The sequence below is a fragment of the Thamnophis sirtalis genome, unplaced genomic scaffold, assembly GCF_051295495.1.
Source record: "Thamnophis sirtalis isolate CommonGarterSnake01/CBP01778 unplaced genomic scaffold, rThaSir2_p1.2 scaffold_5, whole genome shotgun sequence".
Lineage (NCBI taxonomy): Eukaryota > Metazoa > Chordata > Lepidosauria > Squamata > Natricidae > Thamnophis > Thamnophis sirtalis.
Genome location: NW_028261385.1, coordinates 132,784,244 through 132,809,795, shown reverse-complemented (window position 1 = coordinate 132,809,795; position 25,552 = coordinate 132,784,244). Strand labels below are relative to the sequence as shown.

The 25,552-nt window shown below is 44.8% G+C and overlaps 1 pseudogene; it reads right to left on the bottom strand.

Annotated features, from left to right (window-relative positions):
- Positions 1 to 6,147: 6,147 nt before the first annotated feature.
- On the bottom strand, positions 6,148 to 12,461 carry LOC148045651 (cytosolic non-specific dipeptidase-like; annotated as a pseudogene).
- Positions 12,462 to 25,552: the final 13,091 nt, after the last annotated feature.

Sequence of the window (25,552 nt, the reverse complement as noted above, 5' to 3'; positions counted from 1 at the left end):
TCGTGACTCTCCCGATCAACTTCTGTGGTTTTTAAAAGCTGCTTCTAAGTCGCAAAGATTGAGATTGAGATTTGTTTTATTTATATGCCGCCCTATTCCCAGAGGGACTCAGGGCGGCGAACAACTCAAGGGGGAAAGGGAACACAAAAGTACAAGACAAGCATTTAAAATAGCCAACAGCCACACAGGTCGAGAGGGGAAGGGAAGAATTTTTCACCGGTTAGCCTCACCTGTGTGTTGTGGTCAGGGTCTTCCCTGGGGAGGGAAGAACCTCTATCCTGCATGAGCCAAAGAGAGGGCTGTGAAAATATCTACAGACCCCTCATATCCTGGACATTAATTGTATCAACTCCTACCCTCAAAATGACACTATAGTGCAAGGACAGTTTTTTCCCGAAACCCATCACTCTGCTTAACAATTAATTCCCACACCACTGTCAAATAATTTACTAAGACTGCATTAATATTATTCTTCTCATCCTTTCTGGTATCTATTTCTTCCCACCTATGACCATAATCATCCTACTTGCATCTTTCAATTTATATTGTTTTATTTGTTTTATACCAGAATTCCCCTTCTTTCCTGCCACTCCATTGATTGTCCTGAGATTAATGCTTGGAATAAACTCCTAAAAGTTTGTCTCCCTCCTTCCCTCTAATGGTCTATCTTAAAACCCTTCTGATAAGGTGAGCCAGTTGGTTTCCAAAGACATGCCTCCTGCTTATCTAGCCGGAAGCCCCTCATGTAGGTACTGTAGATTGTGGTCCAAGAATCAAAGGTCTTTGGATGGTAACCATCTCCTAAGTCAGCGGTTTACTTCAAAGGTTCCGTGTTCCCTCATTGGGTGCTTACATAGGTTGGGGGCCCTGCTAACCTATGGTATTGCATCAGTTAGGTAGACCAATCCTCCTCTTGTTCTAGCATCTTGTAACAATTTTAATTTTATTCTCGCTGTCTTTCCCTGCCAAATCTACTTCAACATTATTTTGGTTAAATCGCCAAAGTAATCTTTCCCTAATTTAATTGGAATTCTCTGGAACAAATATAAAATCCTGGGTAGTATATTCATCTTGATTGTTGATATTCTCCCTATTAGTGATTATTGATTCTGGATCTATGGATGTGAAAAGTGTTGTGACATCAAGGTGGAGAGCATTTACATAGCTCTTGTATGTGAAATTTTTGCAACAGGAAAGACAATCTTTCAAAGTCAGAATCTCAGTGGGAGTTATGTAGCCTGTTGTTTCTTCATTCTTCTTTAGTTGGCCCCTTTTTAATATGACAAAGTTGTCATCTATGTACTGGATCCTGTCAGAGTTTTGGCAACGTGGCTATTATTATGAGATAAACCCAGGAGCAAAACAGAGAACACAGCACACAAAGCCTTTAGACAATTAATAGTGGTTTATATATGCATCTATATCGACATACTCTTCGTAGATAAATCCCTTACCACTCAGCTACAGGCACAAGGAGAGAAATGAGATACGTGATGAGAGAAACACCCTCTAATGATCACCTATATATAGACATTTCTCCCATCACTGCTTCTGTTGATGTATCCAGGACGGCTTAGAGTGTCTGTCTTCATCTCTGGTGAATTTTATTCCTTTGAAGGAGCAGTTGGCATTGTTGACGAGAGCTTCATGTTCTTCTCTAATTGGTTGCTTTTTAATATGACAAAGGTGTCATCCGTCTACTGGATCCACATGTTGGGTTGTACGTGTAGGAGTGCTATAGGTTCCAGGCATTTCATTAAGGTCCCAGCCATGAGTCCTGGAAGCCATGATCCCATGGGGGTTCCTCTGACCTGTCCCTCACACTGGAAGAAGGTTTTGAGCTGCAGGATTCATTCTGGGACAGTCGCTGGGATTTAATCTTCTGGAAGTTTAATCTTCTGAACTTTCGGATTTGGATCTTCTCCCTAGCAGAGCGTGTGCTGTTCTGTGGGTGGCATTTGCAGCGTCTCCTGCATGTGGCTTTTTGGAGGTTTCTTGGGGTGTGTCAAAGGCTGCCTTTTAAGTCATTAGCCTTGGCTGCCTTGTCTTGCCCAGCCCTCGCCTTCTAAATACTGGTGGAAAATCAACACTCCTGTTGACTGACAACGGAGTCCCTTTCCCAGCTTCAATCTCTTCCCTGGTTTCTTTCATCCAGCATTCTGAGTAGCTGCGAAATTGTGTCCTCCTTCATTGCTGCGGTTGCTATTGTTCGTGTTTCCTCCTCTGACCGCTCGCTTTTGTTCTTGCGATCTAGTGGTAGGTTTCCTCCCTGTCTGTCCCAAGTGGCCACTGGGACCACCCATGCAGAGGGCATTCGTAGATTACGCTGGAAGTGTTTGACACCTGCAAGTGATCTTTATGATGCCTTTTTGGTTGAGTTGGCCAAGATCAACATTCAGTTGGGCGACCATTGTTCTCCTCGGGAGAGTAAATATTTGACGCCATGGAGAAAAGGCTGTTCTTTGGTTCTCCTGGACGATCCTTGCCAGAAAATCCATTTAAATGGTTTAGAGAATTCACAGCAGAATCCAACCTCTTGAAGTGAGAGTGACAAAGGTTGGCTTCTACATAGACAGTGATGTTGAAGAAGCTCACGGTCACAGCACAAGTATTCCCAGGAAACAGATTCCAAGTCATTAGATAAATTCTTAGTCAGAGAAACAACTTTATTCTGCAAAGCAATGCAATCCAGAAAAAAAAGTTGGTTGATGGACTATTTGCTTCCCTCTCTCAGATGACCATCCTCTTTTTATCAGTTCTTTTGCAATATCATAGGTTGGGGGCCCTGCTAATGATACCATCCGAGGCTGGCATTATGGCAACAGTCGCAACTCTTATTGGTGAAACCCAAGTCTTCATGGCATCATGGAAGTGTGTATTTGGTTCCTTTTGTCTAAGATGTCCAAGATACTTTTTTGAATTGGTTGCTTTGCGATATCACATTTTCATTTTTCATTTCATTTTAATGACATTTATAGGCCACCCTTTTCCCTGAGGGGACTCAGGGCGGCTTACAATAAATAGGAAGGGGGTGCAAGACAAAACACAAGAGAAAAAAACAACGTGTGAATAAAAAAAAATAAAGCAGTAAAACACAACATTCATTCAGCATTCGGGTGGGGTGAGGTTAGGGTCTTATCCCCAGGCCTGACGGGATAGCCAGATCTTGAGGGCTGTGCGGAAGGTCTGGACGGTGGTGAGGGTGCGAATCTCCACGGGGAGATCGTTCCAAAGCGTCGGAGCTGCAACTGAGAAGGCTCTCCTCCGCGTAGTCGCCAGTCGGCACTGACTGGCGGATGGAATTCGGAGGAGGCCTACTCTATGCGATCTGATGGGACGAAGGGAGGTAATTGGCAGAAGGCGGTCTCTCAAATAGTCAGATCCACTACCATGGAGGGCTTTATGAATGGTGAGTAGCACCTTGAAGCGCACCCGGAGATCAACAGGTAGCCAGCGCAGCTCACGGAGGATCGGTGTTATGTGGGCGAACCGTGGTGCGCCCACGATCACTCGCGCGGCCGCATTCTGGACTAGCTGAAGTTGCCGGATGCTCTTCAAGGGCAGCCCCATGTAGAGCACATTGCAGTATTCCAGCCTGGAGATCACAAGGGCTCGAGTGACTGTTGTGAGGGCCTCCCGATTCAGGTAGGGCCGCAACTGGCGTACCAGGCGAACCTGGGCAAATGCCCCCCTGGTCACAGCTGACAAATGATGGTCAAAAGTCAGCTGTGGGTCCAGGAGGACTCCCAAGTTGCGGACCCTGTCTGAGGGGTATAAATTTTGACCCCCCAGCCTGAGTGATGGAACGTTGGCCAAATTGTTGGGAGGAAAACACAACAGCCACTCGGTCTTGTCTGGGTTGAGTACCAGTTTGTTAGCTCTCATCCAGTCCTTAACGGCCTCAAGACCCCGGTTCATCACGTCCACCGCTTCATTGAGTTGGCACGGGGCGGACAGATACAACTGTGTATCGTCCGCGTATTGATGGTATTTTATCCCGTGCCTCCGGGATATAATAATATTTTCCACATCTATGGGCAACAAGTCAGCAGCTGTTTGAATGGCATTATGTATTATGTTCGCTGCACAACCAACACCAATAATGTTTCGATTAAGGTTTTGGTTTAATTTATAAAAAATATTATTTGTACCCCTTCTCACTTTTCCTCCAAAATTTGCATTCGTATTGTCTCCACAATATGCAATTATTTTGTGTTTTAGATTGTTTTGTTCCAAAATATTAACAATGGAACTGAAAATTATTTCCGAAGTTTCACCAGGCAAAGAAACAAAATCTAACATTCTAATTTTTATTCCAGTTTCCGAATCAAAAAATCTAATAAGGGTTGGAAATAATTTGATATCCTTATGATTAGATGCATCAGAGTATATGGATACAAAATCAATTTTCTCTAGATTTTTGCTTAATTCTGAAAATTCGAGAGGAATACGAGGTCGAGCATGTGACCCGCTGAATGGGTTGGGCCCTGAGTTACCTGGGTCAAGCCCATGGCTGTCATGGAAGCCATGAACTCCTGCGCCCCATCAGAGTGTTCACCGAGCGAAGGCAAATTGAAATCCCCCAGGACCATAAGCCTGGGGAACTCAATTGCTAGCTCGGCTACTGACTCAAGGAGCGAGGGGAGGGCTGCTGCAATGCTGTTGGGAGGCAGGTACGTTAGCAGCAGACCCACTTGACCCTTGAGGTCCAACTTCACCAGCAGGGACTCACACCCGACAAGCTCCGGAGCAGGGATCGATGTTGGGGAAGGCAAAGTCTAGGTGACTGAGATGGTTTCCCTGGGGTGGCGAAAAGTAATGTTGGTCGGGCAGATACAGTTTGTTCGCACGTGTGGAAGCCCAGAGGATGTAATTGCAGAAAGGGTGGGTAGATGTTAATTAAGGAGGCGGTGAAGATGACAAACCAGCCAAAAGATGAAAAAAGTACCAGTGATGGCCACAGGGGGAGTCTAAAATAGTAAACCAGCCCAAAGATGAAAAAAGTACCAGTAGTGGCCACTGGAGGGAGTCTAAGCTCCAGGTACCCTGCCTTTCCAGAGCAATGGCGTCCAATGTAGAAGAGTTCAGTAAATACTTCTGTTGGACGTGGCTCTCTTGAGATGGCAACAGCAGCAAACAATAACCAACACAGCCAGCACAGCGAGGAACCCGTCGTTGAAGTCCTGGGGTCACAGCCCCGGCAGTTAAACAATAGGTGGAGTTCAATGATAAAGGTGGTTCAGAACTGGCAATGCTAAGCCATGGGCTAGCTTTCTGAACCTGGCTGCCAAATAAACTTTTCCTGTATCCCGAGAAGTCTAACGCCTGTCATTTTCTGCATCAGGAGGGTGTGGTTTTTTTTGACTGACCCTGTGTTTGCTTCTACACAACCTCTTTTGTGCCCAAGTTCCCCTTATTCCTTACCAGCTTATTTAATGAATGCATATGGGACGGTGCACTATCAAAAATGTGGTTTTTTTTAATCAACTGCCTTAATGTTCTTTTTTTTTTTTGAAAGATCAAACTTGAATTTATTTAGCATCTGTTCCACATGGAGCACAAAATACCTGCTGTAGAAAAATACTAATGTATTGTTATGAGATAATCTACACAGATTGCAAATATCTGCAAATAAGCAACTACAAGTCCCACAGGGAAAAAGGAAGCCGCTGTTGCTCTTTGACCACCACCAACCCATGGCTCTATTCTCATTCCTTTTGGATCTTTCTAGAAGGATGTGTTGTTTTTGTAAGTTCAATTGTAAGCTGTTGTTTTCCCCCACTAAGATCAAAGAACTGGGCTCAGATTCTGGTTTTTCTTTGGGGGGGAGGGGCAAGTCAAGGGGAGGCATTATGTGATCATTGGCTGCTGCTTTCTTAGATCACCCAATCATTAGGAGTTTTCCACAGGTCCCACTCCCCATCCTTTGTTCGAAAGGGAAGGGAAGTCAGTCGGAGGGCTGGAATAATGCGTTGCAGAGAGGACATGATTTATTTATTTATTTGAAAAGGAAGAAAATCAGCAGCAACTATCATGTTTGTGATGGACATGGTCTTCCAGATGCCAAAGCACCATTTGCAAAATAAAATAAAAATATATGAAATAAAAAGAAATTAATTTAGATTAAAGTTCTTCGACTTGGCAACTTCATAAAAGGCAAGCACCCGGAAGCTTCCCTCCCTGAATATAGTTGTGCCTCTTAAGTTTCTCACTCGGAGGACGGGCTCTGGTCAATCGCAGGCCCAATAGGAAGCGGCATCTGCTTCTTCCCTGCTGCTTCTTGAAAGGCCGGTGTGCCAGGGATGCTCCCTCCTCCTGGCTCCACACCAAAGGCAGCTTCCGTGGCTCTTTTGCCAACTATACGTAGAGTGGGCATGATTGGAATCTGACACCCAAGGCCCAGTTTTACACTGAATTCGTTGGGGCTCTGCAACTCAGCAAACCCAGCTTGGGATAAGCAACCTCCATCCTGCTTAGTCTCAACTTCAGGACACAACTGCCTGTCATTCGTCAGATTGAAAATCTGACAATCATGTTTCACGGTATCAACAGTTTTACAGATCCCGAGAATTCCCCTCCGATGCCACGAAGGGATAAGGATGGGTGCCTCCATCTGTGCCTCCAAATCATTTCCTTTGTGTCATGGTGCAGTTTTCCAACATCTTTTGCGTATTGATTGATTGAATTTCCTTATCTTCAAAAGACAAAAGGCAAATTTACACTTACAACAGCTTTTCCATATCGGTATCAATATCTTTCATAACAATCCTATTTACAAAAATTCTATCTCCATTTCACTATCCTAAGTTACATCCTTATTTAAATTACAAGAACATCAAATCAATATTTTATATTTCTTATACCTTTTACATTCTGTATATTATACTTTAACATTTTATACTTTAGGTTTTATGTTTACTCTCAAGTCAGCAATATCATCTATTCCAGATTTGATAGTACTCGGTTTCTTCCCTCTCCTTCATGAAATTAAAATTCTTAGATACGGTGCAGCCCCACCTCTTCTGTTGCTTTTAAATCCCCCCCACCCCAGCTGTAGGTTTCATCCGTGGCTTTTATCTCACCAAATTTCCATAAAGGCAACAATATCATATCTGCTTTCCTTTATTTGAATTTCTAGTTCACCCTGTTTCTTTCTCATACTTTATGCACTGATGTACAGACACTGAGATAAAGTAGGACGTAAAGTGAGATTTGGACATTAAGTGTGAAACCTACTGGGTCAGGCTGGACAGCCTCTCAGAACCCCTTTTACTTCTATATTAAAAGCCACATAGGCAGAGTTGCAGCTTGCAAAAGAACAGGAAGCCAGGGCCTAACCACAGGATGCTCTGAGCCGATGTCCCTATGTCAAAATCTATGTCAAAAGTCCAAGGTTCAATTAAAGTTCGTTAATGACACGTACTCCATAAACAAAAGGAGAAGTAAGACCTTCATCTCCTTATAAGGCTTCTCTCCTCAAGGGAACCACTAAGAAATGAGTTAAGTGTTTGCGTGTTGCAAGGCTTTTGAGAATGTATAAGAACGCCTGCTTCAATTTTTAGATTTTAGATTTTATTTATTATTTATAGGCCGCCCTTTTCCCTGAGGGGACTCAGGGCGGCTTACAATTCATGGGAGGGGGTGTGCAAGACAAAACATAAGACAGTACGTGAATAAAAAAATAAACAATAAAACACAACTTTCATTCAACATTCGGGTGGGGCGGATTAAAATCTTTATCCCCAGGCCTGACGGGATAGCCAGATCTTAAGGGCTGTGCGGAAGGTCTGGACGGTGGTGAGGGTGCGAATCTCCACAGGGAGATCATTCCAAAGGGTCGGAGCTACCACTGAAAAGGCTCTCCTCCGCGTAGTCGCCAGTCGGCACTGACTGGCGGATGGAACTCGGAGGAGGCCTAATCTGTGCGATCTAATAGGTCGAAGGGAGGTAATTGGCAGGAGGCGGTCTCTCAAGTACTCAAATCCACTACCATGGAGGGCTTTATGGGTGGTAAGTAGCACCTTGAAGCGCACCCGGAGATCAACAGGTAGCCAGTGCAGCTCGCGGAGGATAGGTGTTATGTGGGCGAACCGCGGTGCGCCCACGATCACTCACGCGGCCGCATTCTGGACTAGCTGAAGTCGCCGGATGCTCTTCAAGGGCAGCCCCATGTAGAGCACATTGCAGTATTCCAGCCTAGAGGTCACAAGGGCTCGAGTGACTGTTGTGAGGGCCTCCCAATTCAGGTAGGGTCGCAACTGGCGCACCAGGCGAACCTGGGCAAATGCCCCCCTGGTCACAGCCGACAGGTGATGGTCAAAGGTCAGCTGTGGGTCCAGGAGGACTCCCAAGTTGCGAACCCTATCTGAGGGGTATAAAATTTGACCCCCCAGCCTGAGCGATGGAACACTGGCCAAATTATTGGGAGGGAAACACAACAGCCACTCGGTCTTGTCCGGGTTGAGTACCAGTTTGTTAGCTCTCATCCACTTCTTAACGGCCTCAAGACCCCGGTTCATCACGTCCACCGCTTCATTGAGTTGGCACGGGGCGGACAGATACAACTGAGTGTCATCCGCGTATTGGTGGTATTTTATCCCGTGCCTCCGAATGATCTCGCCCAGCGGTTTCATGTAGATGTTAAATAGTAGGGGGGATAAGACCAAACCCTGCGGCACCCCATATGTTAGGGGCCTAGGGGACGATCTCTGCCCCCCAACCAACACCAACTGCGACTTGTCCGAGAGGTAGGAGGAGAACCATTGCAAAACAGTGCCTCCCACCCCCACCTCCCGCAGTCGTCGCAGAAGGATACCATGGTCGATGGTATCGAAAGCCGCTGAGAGGTCAAGGAGAACCAGGATGGATGCATGGCCTCCATCCCTGGCTCTCCAGAGATCATCGGTGAATGCGACCAAAGCGGTTTCTTTGCTGTAACCAGGTCTGAAGCCGGACTGGAAGGGGTCAAGGTAACTAGCTTCCTCCAAGGACCGTTGGAGCTGGAAGGCCACCACCTTCTCAACAACCTTCCCCACAAAGGGGAGGTTGGAGACTGGACGGTAATTGTTGAAAATGGCTGGATCCAAGGATGGTTTCTTCAGGAGGGGTCTCACCACCGCCGTTTTAAGTGCGGCGGGGAAGTGCCCGTCCCAAAGTGAGGCGGTAACGACCGCCTGGATCCAGCCTCGTGTCACCTCACTGCTGTTGGCAACCAGCCAGGAGGGACACGGGTCCAGTACACAGGTGGAGGCACTCACAGCTCGTATGGCCTTGTCCACATCCCCAGGGGCAACATCCTGAAACTCAACCCAGAGATGGACTGCCAAGTTATCCCCCTGTGCCTCGGCTGGATCTGCAAAGGTGGAGTCCAAGTCCGACTGAAACCGAGCAACTTTGTCCGCTAAGAACTGGACATAATCCTCAGCCTTACCCTGCAGGGGGTCCCCCGTATCCCTCCTATTTAGGAGGGAGCGGGTTATCCTAAACAGGGCGGCTGGGCGGGACTCAGAGGACGCAACCAAGGTGGCAATATACGTTCTTTTTGCTGTCCTCAATGCCCTGATATATTCCTTGGTGCAAATTGTTAAAAGTGCTCGGTTCGATTCGGACTTATCGGACCTCCACAAGTGCTCTAGGCGTCTCCTCCGGCGCTTCTTCTCCCGGAGCTCCTCGGTGAACCAAGGAGGCCTTCGGGATCTGCCGACCCGGAGGGGCCGTAGTGACACAATCCGGTCAAGGGACTCCGATGCTGCCGAGTGCCAGGCAGCAACCAGAGCCTCTGCCGAACTGTGGGCGAGAGTATCAGGAATAAACCCAAGCTCCATCTGGAACCTCAAAGGGTCCATAAGTCGCCTGGGGCGGAACCACCTGGTCGGTTCCTTCTCCCTACGGTGGGGGTTTGGCCTCCAGAAGTCAAGCCTCAGTAGGCAGTGGTCTGACCACGACAGGGGTATGATCTCATTACCCCTCAGACCAAGATCACAAGTCCACTGCTCCGAGAGGAATACGAGGTCAAGCATGTGACCCGCTGAATGAGTTGGGCCCCGAATTACCTGGGTCAAGCCCATGGCTGTCATGGAAGCCATGAACTCCTGCGCCCCATCAGAGTGTTCACCGAGCGAAGGCAAATTGAAATCCCCCAGGAACATAAGCCTGGGAAACTCAATTGCTAGCTCGGCTACTGACTCGAGAAGCAAGGGGAGGGCTGCTGCAACGCTGTTGGGAGGCAGGTACATTAGCAGCACACCCACTTGACCCTTGAGGTCCAACTTCACCAGCAGGGACTCACACCCGACAAGCTCCGGAGCAGGGATCCTATGAGGTGCTAAAGACTCCCGGATAACGATAGCCACACCGCCACCCCTTCCCTGGGCTCTCGGCTGATGAAGCACCTGAAATCCGTCTGGGCACATCTCTACGAGGGGGACTCCTCCCTCCGTGCCCAGCCAGGTTTCAGTAATACATGCCAGATCTGCCCTCTCATCTAAAATTAAGACGAGGGGAGCCTTGTGAACAACAGACCTGGCATTTAGCGACAACAGCCTGAGACCAGGGTCCTGATTACTCGCGCCATCTGGCCTCGGAGTGGGACTCATAGGGCCGGAAGGAGGGATCTCTGTGATGTAGCGAACCCTCCTTCCTCGGTAATGGCCAGCCCTAAAGTCCCTGCCATATCTGCCCCTCCCTGTTACGACCGCAATGCTCCGACCCACTCCCGTGGCCATGGTCCCCCCAACCACCCCGGTGACCCCCGCATTCCCCGGAAGGTCCTCCGAATCAGACATACTCAGGCGCTCACACAAACAATCCCCACATGATAATTAAAACACAAAAATACAACGATAATAACAATAAAAGTGGGATCATTCAATTCACACATACAAGTCCCATACACTCACCATACCATTTAAAAAAATTTGCGCAGCGTGCGAAGATGTTACAAAAGGTCATACAAAAGATATACAGAAGGGGAAGATGGCATTTCTTCCCTTCTTATGCAGTTGGAAAGGTCCCAAGAGTCTAGGTGGTTAAAAAGACCGCCAATGATATTTAGTCCGGTTTGCCAACGATGTTGGGGAAGGCAAAGTCTAGGTGACTGAGATGGTTTCCCTGGGGTGGCGAAAAGTAATGTTGGTCGGGCAGATACAGTTTGTTCGCGCATGTGGAAGCCCAGAGGATGTAATTGCAGAAAGGGTGGGTAGATGTTAATTAAGGAGGCAGTGAAGATGACAAACCAGCCAAAAGATGAAAAAAGTACCAGTAATGGCCACAGTGGGGAGTCTAAAATAATAAACCAGCCCAAAGATGAAAAAAGTACCAGTAGTGGCCACTGGAGGGAGTCTAAGCTCCAGGTACCCTGCCTTTCCAGAGCAATGGCGTCCAATGTAGAAGAGTTCAGTAAATAGTTCTGTCGGACATGGCTCTCTTGAGATGGCAACAGCAGCAAACAATAACCAACACAGCCAGCACAGCGAGGAACCCGTCGTTGAAGTCCTGGGGTCACAGCCCCGGCAGTTAAACAATAGGTGGAGTTCAATGATAAAGGTGGTTCAGAACTGGCAATGCTAAGCCATGGGGAGCTTTCTGAACCTGGCTGCCAAATAAACTTTTCCTGTATCCCGAGAAGTCTAACGCCTGTCATTTTCTGCATCAGGAGGGTGTGGTTTTTTTTGACTGACCCTGTGTTTGCTTCTACACAACCTCTTTTGTGCCCAAGTTCCCCTTATTCCTTATGTTTGCAGAATTTTGAACCAAAAATCCAAAGACGAGTTTCGGAGTGAAAGAATAAAGTTCCTTTTATTCAAAGAATATTAGAGCTAATTTGAAAACGTTTTGCAAAGCGTTGGTGGGTCTCACCCTGACTTCACCTGAGTCACAAAGGAGAGCCACACCAAATTCGAAAGTGAAACAGTAGTTATAGCCTCCCTAACTCCTCCTACTCCTCGTCAGCTAGCCTGACGAGGGTGGTTACAGACCAATCAGAGACAATGATTACCCTATCTTTTACCTTATTTGGGAATACAATTTTTAACCAATTAGCCCTCGGCATCCCTCTGGCCAATCAAGCAATCACATTTTTCCCGCTCAATTCATAGCCACTCCTCTTACAGTTCATTGTTCTCCTCTCAAGTATTTACATATTCCTTCTCTCAGCCATTACCACGTGGTATAGCTCCCCCTAGGGGACTATTTCAGTAAAATATAAACACTTTATATTATTTTATTACTCCAATTCCCCCATTTCTTATTTGGTGATTTGTTTAATATTTTCTTTTATTTCTTTCAATCTTTCTTTCTCAGTTTCAGTATTTTTCATAGGGTGTAGAGTGTCCATACTTTCCAACAGGTGTATTTGGTTACCAATTTCTTTTAGTACCATCATTGTTTTCTCTGTTTGTTGGGCCTGCATAATACTTTTCACAGTTGTGATTACTAAGTTTCTTATTACCGGGATTAGACATGGCAACAACATTAATCCAATAAAAATTACACCAACCATAAATAAGGCTTGCTTCCAGTTTCTGAAAATGTCCCCTAGGAACCCTCCTTCATCTAACAGGCCGGTCCAGGTCTGTACAGGAACATGAGCTGTCTGTATCATTTTATGGGTGATTTTCTCTATTACTATTCCAGAATCATCAATTTGTATACAACAATTGCTAAGATTAAACTTTCCGCAAACCCCTCCTTCTGCAGCGAGCAAATAGTCTAAGGCTAAGCGATTCTGCATAATATATGTTCTTGATAATACACTTTCCTTTGCAAGTTTTGTTAACGCCTTTGCAGTTTCATTTGTAATTACTTCTAATACTGCTTGTAACCTAATAATTCTGTTAATCATGTAAATTGGCGTTCTATATCCCCACGATCCATCTTGTGCCCACGTTGCAGGATCATAATATGCAATAATTCTCTCAGGGGGCCACTCATCATCCCTCCAGTTACCTATTTTTATCCCTTTAGAGAGATCCACTGAACGTCTACGTCGTGCGAGAACATCATATACAGGGATTCCCAATCTTTGTCTCTTTTCAATAGGAATTAGGAAAAATGAAGGTTGAATGGCCCCCAGAACACATGACCCATACCAACCTGCAGGTAACATATTATATGCAAAGTTACCGCATATCCAATACAATCCATCAGGTGAATTCCATGCAACAGTATCGTTTTCTGGGTCCCAGATTCCTTGTAATTGAGTTACATTCAGTAACGAGTTCTCAGGTTTACTCATATTAATTTGTGAACTCCAAATATTATTTTCCCATTCATTAGTACATTTCAAAAAGCCCATGGGTTTATTCCGATTAGTTTGGTTATTCTTATTTCTAGTATAACATATATGACCTACTATATGGGATGTCACCTGCCAGGTTTCATTGAAATTATTTTTAAAAGTGAAGTTTCTTTGGTATAGTGCTATTTCAGACAATCCAACCATAAGGGTCTTTTCCTATTCCATCCACCCCAAGTCCCAAAGTGAAATATCTAATGGTAGGATGTTTATCATCTTTAGTATAATAGTGATTGACTTCTGTTAAATTAAGTCGAAGACACAGAGGTGTACAAGAACCTGACAGACAGTCTGTAGTTACCGAGGGTTGAAATAAGGTTATACCAGGGGGTCCCTTAGCAGTTTGATGATTTATAGGGGCATACCAATAGGTAGTTCCACCGTAACCACCATATGTGGATCCTGAAGATGGCTCCTGCCACAGGTACCTGCGATTGACAATATATTGTTGTTCCCAAGAATGCGACCCACAAGTAACCCCTCCCCAGGACTTCTGCCCTTGTCCTTTCTCAATAGCTGCACAAACATCAAAGCAAATATCAATTGTGGTTCCTTTAGTGGTATTGGATCCCACCAGGGAATTTTCTCCCTTTTTGTACTGTGCTACCTTATCTGCAGATCCATCTCCCTTATATCCTACAATAGTAACAGTACTCTTGATAGGTCCTACAGCTTTTGGCTCATAGCACTGTATTCCATTTGGAGTGTGGCACTGGTTGTATTGAGTATTATTATATACACATGTTGGTAATATGGTCTCATTACATTCTGGCTTCATAGTATAATATATTAAGGTCATAGAAATCTTTGTACCTTGTTTAGTCTTTTGTAGACAGGCCCTACAGGTGTCATCCTTCAATTCTCTTCTTGTCCTAACTAATCTTAATGCTCTTTTCTCGAGATGGCTAAAACTGTCACTTCCCCACTCTTGCTGTTGTTCCAAAAAGGACAGGAACCATTCACTAAGAGGAGGATATCCTATACTCGCTCTGGAGGTTACTTCTGCCATTATAAATTTTTCAGTCCTTTCTGATTGATACTGGGTGCACTGATACCATCCTATCGTTTGTTCAGTCACCTTGATGGTTATTCGTGACCGACACCTATTCTTTCCAGAATATGACATACCTCTCACATACCGGGGAGCTTTCTTATTCGCAGGCCAGACTTTCCACGTCGTGAAACATGGTGCCTCTGTATCCTGTAACCAACATGTCAAAGTTATCCAAGTACTAGCTTTCCCATGTATATGGTGAGGGTAAATACATATTCCTTCGGGATTGCACCTTGGTCCATCAGAATATGGAACAATTGATCTTTTTGAGCGATTGTGCGGGAAAGGGATTCCATAGACTTCCTTTACTATCCCTTTCCTGCCTCTATTTTCATGCGTACATACCCCCCATACGATTAAAAGTAAAATTCCCATTACTATTATCATCCCTATAAAATGCCATAGAAAATATTTGAAAGACATAGGTGGAACCCAATAATCCCAGAACCCTTCTTCTTGTCCCGGTAATGATCCTCTGATGAAAGGGCATCGTGGTTGCTTTACCCTTTGAACGTAAGGGCGGCCAATAACTTGCGCAGGTCGGATCTTCATTTCCTAACAAGCGTGATAGTTATCAGAGAAGGGATTACTCAGTGCCTCTTGTACCATTGGAGTAATTGACCCAAGTATTGTTCAATTAGTATGATGTCGCACGGCACAAGGACAGGAACAAAACCAGCGCATTGGTCACAAATCAGGAATCCACGGATAACCTTTCTTTCAGGAAAGTTGTTGCCTTTTCAACACCAACTTCAATGGCTCCTTTTGAAACGCCCTCCAGGTTCCTGGCTCTTCCAAATTGGCTCTCTTCACTCTGGTGTAGTGGGTCCAGCCCTTTTCTTGCGTCCGGATGGCAGTGTCTGTGGTCAGCAACACCAGGAATGGTCCATCCCACTTTGGCTTTAGGGAATCGTCCTTCCAAGTTTTTATCTACACTTGGTCTCCCACTTCAATGGAATGTACTTTGAAGCTCAATGGAGGAGTCTGTATTAAATAGCCCGCTTTTCTGAAAGAATCAAAAGTCTGGGACAGTATTTGCAAGTATTGTATCAACCCCTTGTCTTTGCTAGGTAAATTCCCCATTCGTATCCCAGCATTCCTTAGTGGCATCCCAAATAACATTTCATAAGGTGAAATTCCCACATCCCTCCTGGGTTGTGTTCTTATTCTAAATAAAGCTATTGGCAAAGCTTTTGTCCAATTCATTCCGGTCTCCAAATATAGTTTCGTCAGCATTGTTTTAATCTTTCCATTCATATTTTCCACCTTCCCACTAGATGGTGGATGCCATGGGCTATGTAGGTCCCATTTTATTCCCAACACATTAGCCATCCCTTGAGTAATTCTTCCCGAGAAATGTCTCCCTTGGTCACTATCAATTCTCTGAACAATCCCGTATCTTGGTATAATATGTTCTAATAATAATCTAACAACAGTCCTAGCAGTTTCATCAAAACATGGGTAGGCTTCCACCCATCCTGTCAAATGATCTATCATAACCAACAAATATTTATATCTTCCAACCTGTGGCATCTCAGTAAAGTCTATTTGTATATTTTGAAAAGGATAAAGCGCTAAAGGCCTCCCTCCCCTTTGTTTTTCCCTTAATTGGTTTCGGTTTACTCTTTGACAAATTATACATTTTTGAGTTACTTGTTGTGCTGCAGTATAAACTTTTATTCCTGCATATTTCTTTAGTACTTCATCAATCAAAGCCTGAGTTCCCCAATGGCTCCCCTCATGTAACCTTTCAAAAATTTGTCTCATGAGGGGGTAATTGAGAATTTGTCTCCCATCTGGTAACCACCATTTTCCATCTTCATCTTTTATTCCCCCTATCTGTTTAATTTTGTTTTCCTCTCTCTCTCATTAAAAATTGGTATCTCCTTTATTTCAAATACATGGGGAATCATAATTTTGATTTGTTCAACGACTTCACTCATACCAGCTTCTTTAGCTTTCTGGTCTGCCAACCTGTTTCCCTTCTTCTCAACCTCATCTCCCTTTTGGTGTGCTCTCAAATGTACTACAGCAATTCTATGGGGCAGGGCAAGGGCTGATAACACCTCCTTGATTAGTTGCTGATGGATCAGGTCCTTTCCCTGGCTGGTCACATATCCTCTCTCCTTCCAAATCTTTCCAAAGGTTTGCACCACTCCAAACGCATATTTAGAGTCGGTGTAAATCGTTAAATTTGATTTTTCCCCCAATATGAGAGCTCTTTTCAAGGCATACAATTCGGCTGCCTGTGCAGACCAATGGTTTGGCAATCTCCCCCCTTCCAGAAGAGCCCATGTGCCTTCCTGGATTATAGCATATCCATTTTCTTTTTTCCCTTCTATCACTCGTGAAGAGCCATCAATATACCATCTTTCTCCTTTTTCCAAAGGGGTATCCTGTAAATCTGGCCTGATTTTTGTTTCTAAATCTACTATTTCACTACACCAGTGTTCAATTTCTTCACTTTCAGATGAACTGGTTTTATTGAGGAATTGTGCTGGATTCAATGCTGAGTCAGTTGTCAGGACTAGGTCAGCATGATCCAGTAACATTCCCTCATATTTCAGCAACCTTGAATCAGTCAACCACCTCCCAGCTTTTTGTCTTAGCAATGTTCTCACTTGATGTGGGCTGCTTACAATTAGCGCCCCTCCCATTGTGATTTTCTCACTTTTCTTTACTAATAATGCTACTGCTGCTATGGCTTGAATACATATGGGCCATCCTTGAGCTACAGGGTCAAGGTTTTCGGACAGATATGCTACTGGTTTCTTTTGCCCTGCCCAACTTTGTGTCAAGATTCCCAGGGCTGTCCCTCCTTCCACTGACGCAAAAAGGTGAAATGGTTTCTCCAAATTGGGAAGACTTAAAACTGGGGCACTGACTAACAAGTGCTTAAGTCTCTGAAAGTCCTCATCCAACCCCTTGGTCCACCCAATTTTAAATGGTTTTGTTTGAGTTAACTGTTCATATAATCCTTTTGTCCATTTGGCATAATCTTCTATCCATAGTCTACAATATCCAATTAGTCCTAAAAACTTTCTCAACTCTTTTTGCGTTTTAGGTCTTGGTTGTTCTATAATCCCTTGAATTCTTTCAGCACTGATCTTCCTTGAGCCCTGACTAATTAAATGTCCCAAATATTTTACTTCTTGTTCTACAAACTGAAGCTTTCCCTTACTCATTCTCAGACCCTGTTGGGCCAAAAAGTTCAGTAAGGTTATTGTTCCTTCTTCAGTGTCTGTTTTCTTTTTACCTGATATCAATAGATCATCTACATATTGGATCATATTTACTCCTTTTGGTAACTTAAACTTTTCTAAGGTTTGTTCTAGTACTTGTCCAAACAAATTTGGGGATTCTGTAAATCCCTGTGGCAATACTGTCCACTGATATTGTTGTTAAATATTGTTGATATTGATATTATTGTTGGTAAAGGGGTTTTCCCACTCAAATGCGAATAAAGCCCTACTGTCTTTATCCAAAGGACAAGACCAGAAGGCATCTTTTAAATCAATTACACTAAACCAGCGGTGGTCCACAGGTATTTTGCTCAAAATTGTATAAGGATTTGGGACTACTGGGTGCCTAGTTTCCACAATTTTATTCAGGAGCCTCAAATCCTGCACCATCCTGTAGGTACCATCCGGTTTCCTTACAGGCAGTATGGGGGTATTATAGGGCGACATAGTCCCTTCTAATAATCCGTCCTCCACTAATTGATCTATCACTGGCTGGAGACCTTTTCTTCCCTCCATTGAGATATTATATTGTTTCTGGCTCACTACGTCACTATTAGGTTTTAATTTAATTTTTAGGGGTTCTATTTCTAATCCACCGCTATTCCCTGGCTGCACCCAAACCAAAGGGTCAATCTTTTGTTCTTTCTCCTCAGTTAAAACGTATATTGTTTCATTTTTATTAAAACTTATTGTAAGTCCCAAGGCAGACATCAGATCCCTTAATTCCTGCTTCAGGTACATACAATAATTTTAGGGTTCGAATTTCATTTTCCCCATATTTTATTTTGATTGGTTCTAACTGTTTCACATTAAAAGCTTTCCTTTTCACTCCACTGACTCTGATTTTTGCCTGCTTATCGATTTTTCCTTCCCTTGGCATCACACATACAGAGGTTCGAGATGCCCCGGTGTCTACCAAGAAGGTATATTTCTGAGTCCCCACCTCCAAATTTATCAAGGGCTCCCGGTGGGAACTTCTAATCAGGGGCCCCTGACCTCCCTAATATATGTCTTCGTCCTCTTCCATCAATCGATTAATTTGTTCCTCCCCGGCCAGAGCAGGACATTCTCTCTTAAAATGTCCTGTCTTGCCACAATGGAAGCAAGTTCCTCTTTCTCCCATTACCCCTCCTCTCATCATCCCTTGGGTGGCTCCACCCCTATTCCTCATCCCGAACCTACCTCTAAATCCAACAGTTCCTCTTCCTCGCCCACGCGGCACCCAACCCCTTTCTTCTTCTCTCTTCTCCGCCTGCATTACTTCCCTTACTGCAATTGCCATCATCTTACTGGTTCTCTGTCCATCTTTCTTCACTTTCTCCTCCTCCCTGTTTACATAAACCTTTTGTGCTTCTCTTAACAGAACCTCCATAGCTTCTGTGGTCCAATTTTCCCTCTTCTGTAACTTCTTAGCAATATCCGGCCATGCTTTGGTAACAAACTGGATTTTCACCAATTGGATATTTAGAGCATTGTCCGGATCTACCCCAGCATATTTTCGCATTCCGTCTTTAAGACGCTGCAAAAATGTCGCCGGGTCTTCATCTTTCCCTTGATTTATATTTACTGCCTTGGTCATATTTTGCGCTTGCGGAATAGCTTCTTTCATTCCTTTTATTATTATCGATCTTAAATCCATCATATTCTGTCTTCCCGCTGCATCATTATTATTCCAATTTGGTCTCACTAATGGGTATTTAACGTCCCCCCTGATTTGATTTCCTTGTACCCCTGGATTTTCTCTTTCCCAAATCGCCATTGCAGCTGTTCTAATTAGATTTCTTTCCTCTGGGCTAAATAAAGTTCTCATTATATTTTGCATTTCATCCCAGGTATAAACGTTAGGTCCTAATAAGGCATCTAACTGGTCACTTGCAGTCAGAGGATCTTCAACAAAACTTTTCATTTCCTTTTTAAATGCCCGTACTTCGGACGATCGCAAAGGTTCCTGTACATACGTTATAATCGGAATCCCATTGGGATCGTTCCCATTCGGGGTTTCTCTTAAAGGGAACTGCTTAATTTGTTCCTCTTCCTCTATCTGTCTCATTAAATCTTTCCTCACATCTGCTAGCTCATTTCCCTCACAAGCCCCCTTTCTTCCTGGAGTCCACGACCCCGAGCTGGTCAAAATCGGCATAGGTGGGGTTACAAAATTGGACGTTTCAAAGGGATTACTTGTGTTACTCTCCACCATTTGGGGGCTTAAAATTGGCATAGGAGGGCTGAACCATTGGCCGGGGGTGAGCTGGCTTACTCCTCCGGGCAGTTCAGGGTACAAAGGGGGAGTTAACACATTTACCGGATGTGGGGGATTTTGGATATGAGCCGGGTTATATGGGGGAGGAACAGTAACTTGAGGAGGAGAGGTCATTTTTAACAAATCCCTCTTCCATCTCCTCTTGTCCCTCTTCCTCTATCTGTTTGATATTTTCAGACTTGGCTATCAAAATTCTTTCCGAAGGCCAAAGATCTGGGTTCCACAGTAAAGCATAATCCAACTCATTGTCTAAACTTTTACATTGTTTCTGTTTCACGTAATCATACAGATTACGGCATTGAAAGTAATTTACAGCGCCATCTCGTGGCCACTCAACATTATCGTCCTCCCACCAAATAAAACAACACAAATTTACCATATCTTCTTTGTTCAACCCCAACCTCAAAATCTCCCGGTTATAGGGCGGGGATCCCCATCCAGCCAATATTCTGCCCAAAGGGCCATTCGGGTTGATTTTCAGTTTGGGGTTTTTCTGGATCTTTTTAACACACTTTTTCCCTGACTCAGTCGACTTTGTATTACCCCCCCATCTCTCTTATTGGTAGGTAGCCTTCCCTTGAGTATGTGTTCCTGTGTCCCTCCCAGCAACTCTTTTCAATTCCATACGTCACCGTCTCCGGATATTCACAATATCCCCATCACTCACTCCGTCCTGCGAATCTCCCCTGAGATTCCTCAAAAGGACTTCCACCCGGCCCCGTTGCCAGTTCTCACATCCACACACTCCCTGACCGCCCTGGGTCTTGTGTTCTGGTGTTTTCAAAACCAGTACTCACCAGGGTTCTGTGCACAGATGTTTCCCGGTCGATCTTCAGGCTGTCTCTTCCTCTTTATTCGACCCCCCCTACTCCTCGTCTATCACACAAATTTTTACGGGTTTTCAAGAGCTCCGCGGTTCTCTAGGTAGTTCCTCCTCCTCTCAATTCGGAAAGGGGTGCACCCAAGGGGGATCTCTCTAGAGCCCCAGCAAGAGATTGAATCCCGGACGAGCCCCCAGGTTGTTTGTCGAATTACTGACCAGAAATCCAGAGACGAGTTTCGGGGTGAAAGAATAAAGCTTCTTTTATTTCAAATACAAGTTCTATAAAAATAGGAAAACGTTTTGCAAAGCGTGGTGGGTCTCACCCTGACTTCGCCAAGTCACAAAGGAGAGCCACACCCACTAAAGGAGCGAAACAGCAGTTATAGCCTCCCTAACTCCTCCTACCCCTACGTCAGCTAGTCTGACTGGGGCGGTTACAGACCAATCAGAGACAATGATTACCCTAGCTATTACCTTATTTGGGATCACAATTTAACCAATCAGCTTCTGGTATTATCCCTGACCAATCAGACAACTATACATTTCTCCCGCTCAATTTTTATCCATTCATCTTACAGTTCTTTGTTCTCTTATCCAATTAAGTATTTACACATTTCTTCTCCCCGCCATTATCTAAAGGCACATATATGGTATAGCTCCCCCTAGGGGATTATTTCAGTAAAATATAAACACTTCTATTGTTTTGTTACTTCAGGAGGTCTGTAGCTTGGCGGGAATTCCGTGACGGGTTGAGATGGCTGGGGCGCTTCCCAACAGGGGGCGCTCGGGTAGGCTGGGCCTGACTTGGGGAAGGCCCATTCTCAGTGCGGGTCAGTTTGAGAAGGCTCAACTGGAGCGTAACTGTCTGATAACGAGGGGTAGGCAAGGCCTGGATTGGGGAAGGCCTGTGACGTCGGCACCGGCTGGAAGGCGGCTGTGTTGTCCGGTTCCGGATCCCTAGGCCCGCTGGTCTCCGTAGGGAGGCACCTCCTTAATTGATCCAAGTGGTGGCCAAAGATGAAGTGGGATATTGAGGAATATGTTCCGGTTTTTTTTTTCATTTGTAAAGGCGGAAAAATACCAAGAAATGCAGCCTTCAGTTTGGGGACACAAATCAAGTCAGAATCGCACAACTGGGGGGAAATGTTGTCACTGTAACACAGGGTGCTCCTTTTCTAATCTGGGTAATGAAGGAAACGTCCTTTCTAATCCCAGCGGCCCACTTTAGCTGAAGTTTTATCTTGCCTTTTCCTTCAATCTCCCCATCGCTTATTTCCCTCTAGCTTTTTGTCCCAAATGATATGATTTATCTAACTTTCCTAAATCCCCTTATCTGCGTTCCTTATATTTTAACCTCTGCACTCTCTCAGAACTCTAAACTTCTCCACCGGCTCTGTCTATCTTTCTGACCTCTTCATCTGTGAAGTTCTGACCTTCTCAAGGCTTCATCGGAGCTCCACCTTCGAGTCTTTCAGCTTTACTCCGTCTCGGTTGGAATAGGGTTAGGGTTAGGTTTAGGGTTAGGTTAAGGGTTAGGTTTAGGGTTAGGTTTAGGATTAGGTTTAGGATTAGGTTTAGGGGGGTTAGGTTTAGGTTTAGGGGTTAATTTTAGGTTTAGCGTTTACAGCGTGCTTCTGTCTCCGCGCTGTTGTCGCCCTGTGATGACGTCAGCTATGCGGTTTCGTTGAGCGCGCTTTAGTCGAACGCGGTTTTGTGATGGAACCCAAAAAAAACAGCCCTACAGGCAAACCGGAACTTAGAACCAGGACTTGCTCATAGGGTCGGTTTTAGCCCTCCGGAGCCTTCAGGGGCCTTCCGGAGGCTTCCCTGAAGGCTCTGGGGGGCAAAAAATGACCCTACGAGCAAACCGGAGTCACTTCCAGTTTGTCTGTATGGTCATTTTTTATCCTCCAGAACGTTCAGGGAAGCCTCCTGAAGGTCCCTGAAGGCTCAGGAGGGCTAAAACCGGCCCTACGATCAAACCGGAAGTCCATTCCCGAATATCTGGTTTGCCCATAGGGCCGTTTTTTTGCGCTCCGGAGGCTTCAGGGAAGCTCCTGAAGCCTCTGGAGGGCCTCCAGGAGCGGACAGGGAGGCTGTTTTCCCCCTCCCCAGGCTCCTATAAAGCATCTGGAGCCTTGGGAGGGCGAAAAATGGCCTCAAAAAAAGGCTGACGTCAGCTGGCTAGTGCCAGCATGCACGCTGGCCAGCTGACAGGGCAACGCCTCATGTGCCCTGACAAATGGCTCCACTTGCCACCTGTGTTCGCCATCCCGGGTCTAGGGTTTGGCAAACTTAATTCTGCCAAACCCTAGACCTCAATTCTCAATTCCAGATCATTTATAATTATAATAAAAAGCATTGGTCCTAGGGAAAAAAACCATGGGAGATCTCACTGGTTATAATCCTCCATTGTGATAGATTTTCATTTACTCTTACTCGCTTTCTGTGGCCTGTTCTGTGGTGGATTTTATGGTCTGGAAATGCTTCTACTTCATGGTACCCAAGAGGCATTTTTGAAGAAATCTAATCTTTTCATCCAGAATACATTTGTATGATATTTTGTTGTTAAATAGACAATAATTTTCCAATACAATATAGCTGCGTCCACCTCCACCTTGAGGAGGTCTCTGCTCATCTCTTCGAGGACAAGGATATCTCCTTTTCTTGCAGTGGGACATTCATAAAAATTTGGAACCATCTTCCCAAACTTTTCTTGGGAACCCATACATTTGCATCGTTTTGAGTTGAGCTGGATTCCTTGTGACTTAAAGGCCCTTTCCATATAGTTTATTTGCCAAGAATATGAAAAAGGTTTGCCATTGCCTTTGAGGTATTTTTTCAGATTCTCAGTCTTGTCTCTTGTTTGAAAATTTATTTGTGATTCATTTAGTAGCTACATCTATATAACTAGTTTTTGGAGATTAGCCAAGTTCCTAATCTAGATACTGAGGAACTAATTTAATAGGACACATTGGTGAGGGGTGATAAACAATGTGATGCAATGGCATTTCATCCCAAATACATATAGCAATGTTTCCTGGAAGTGGAAGGTTTTTAAAAATAAATAGAATACAAGTTTCCACATTTTGCATACCAGCACTTCTGTTAAACGAATTGGTTTTTTGAATGTTAACTGAATGTCTAGGTGAATTCAGTATAAATGTGCCATTCGTTCTTGTGATTTATTGATGCCATTTACAAATGCAAAGTCCAATCTGATCTGTACAATTTATTTGAAAAACAAATTTCCACAGACTGAGTTTAGGGTGGACATCAATCAAATTTGCCCCTTAATTTTCAAGAAAGCCTATTTTCTTCAGCCTTATCTTCTCATCTTGAACGGGAGAATAACATTTTCCCCATTCACAGTTAAAAGACAGACTAGAAGTCTTAGAATAACTTTATTGTCACTATGAATATACCCCAATTGGCATACATTAAAATGAAATTTCGTTCCATACAGCTCTCAAAAGCTCTCCACCTCCAATATACACTACATAAACAAGATGAAATAAATACATATACAAAAGTATGCATATATCCACATATATGACACAGAGAAACAACACAGTCTAAGAATTATCACGGAACAAGACTGAAGGGAACATCTGCCGGGGTGGTGCATTGCTTAAAAAAAGGGAGTCAAGTTATTTTCCAAAACCCCTGAAAGCAGAAGCAATGGATGGAAACTAATGAAGGAGAGAAGCAACCTAGAACTAAGAAGAAATTCCCTGACAGTTAGAAAATTAATAAGTGGATCGAATTGTCTCCAGAAATTGTGAATGCTGCAACACTGGAGATTTTGAAGAAGAGATTGGATAACCATTTGTCTGAAATGGTATAGGGCTTCCTGTCAGAGTAAGGGCTGGACTAGAACAGGGGTCACTGCAATCTTAAAACACTCAAAGAGCCATTTGGACCAGTTTCCCATGGAAAACAAAACACCAGGATATCTCTCTCTCTCTCTCTCTCTCTCTCTCTCTCTCTCTCTCTCTCTCTCTCTCTCTCTCTCTCTCCCTCCCTCCCTCCCTCCCTCCCTCCCTCCCTCCCTCTCTCTCTTCCTCTCTTTTCTGTCCCTCTCTCCTCTCTTTTCTGACTTTTCTCTTCTCTTTCTCTCCTCTCTCCTGTCTCTTTTTTGTCTCCTCTCTCTCTCTCTCTCTCCTCTCTCCCTCTCTCTCTCCCTCCCTCTCTCTCTTCCTCTCTTTTCTGTCCCTCTCTCTCCTCTCTTTTCTGACTTCTTTCTCTTCTCTTTCTCTCCTCTCTCCTCTCTTTTTGTCTCCTCTCTCTTCTCCTGTCTCCCTCTCTTTTCTCTTTCTCCTGTCTCTTTTTTGTCCCCTCTCTTCTCCTGTCTCCCTCCCTCTCTTTTCTCTCGTATCTCTTTCTTTCTCCTGTCTCTCTTCTCTCTCTTTTCTGTTCTCCTCTGTTCCCTCTCTTTTCTCTGTTCACTCTTTCTTCTGTCTCTTTTCTCTCCCCTCTGTCTCTCGTCTTTCTCTTCCTCCTGTCTCTCTCTTCTCTCTCTCTCTTCTTTCTTCCTGAGGGAAAGCGTGGACGTGTAGTTGTCGTAGCCGAAGGCGTCGCGCAGCTGGGCCCAGAGCTGAGGAGGGAAAGCCCGCTTGAAGCGCTGCTCATACTCATCGTCGCCGCCACTGCGAAGGGACCAAGAGGAAGAAGCAGCGGCGGGGCCGGGGCTGTCCCTGCCGCCACCTCCTCCTTCTCCTCCTCCTCCGTTATCGCCGCTATCTCCTCCCCATGCTCGTCCCAAGAAAGAGACCCAGTGAGTGAGGGTCTTCGAGGCACCGCGAGCTGGAGGACTCTCCTTCCTTGGCCGGGCTGCCGCAGGAATAGGCGCGGATGCGCGGCTGGTAGAAGCCGAAGC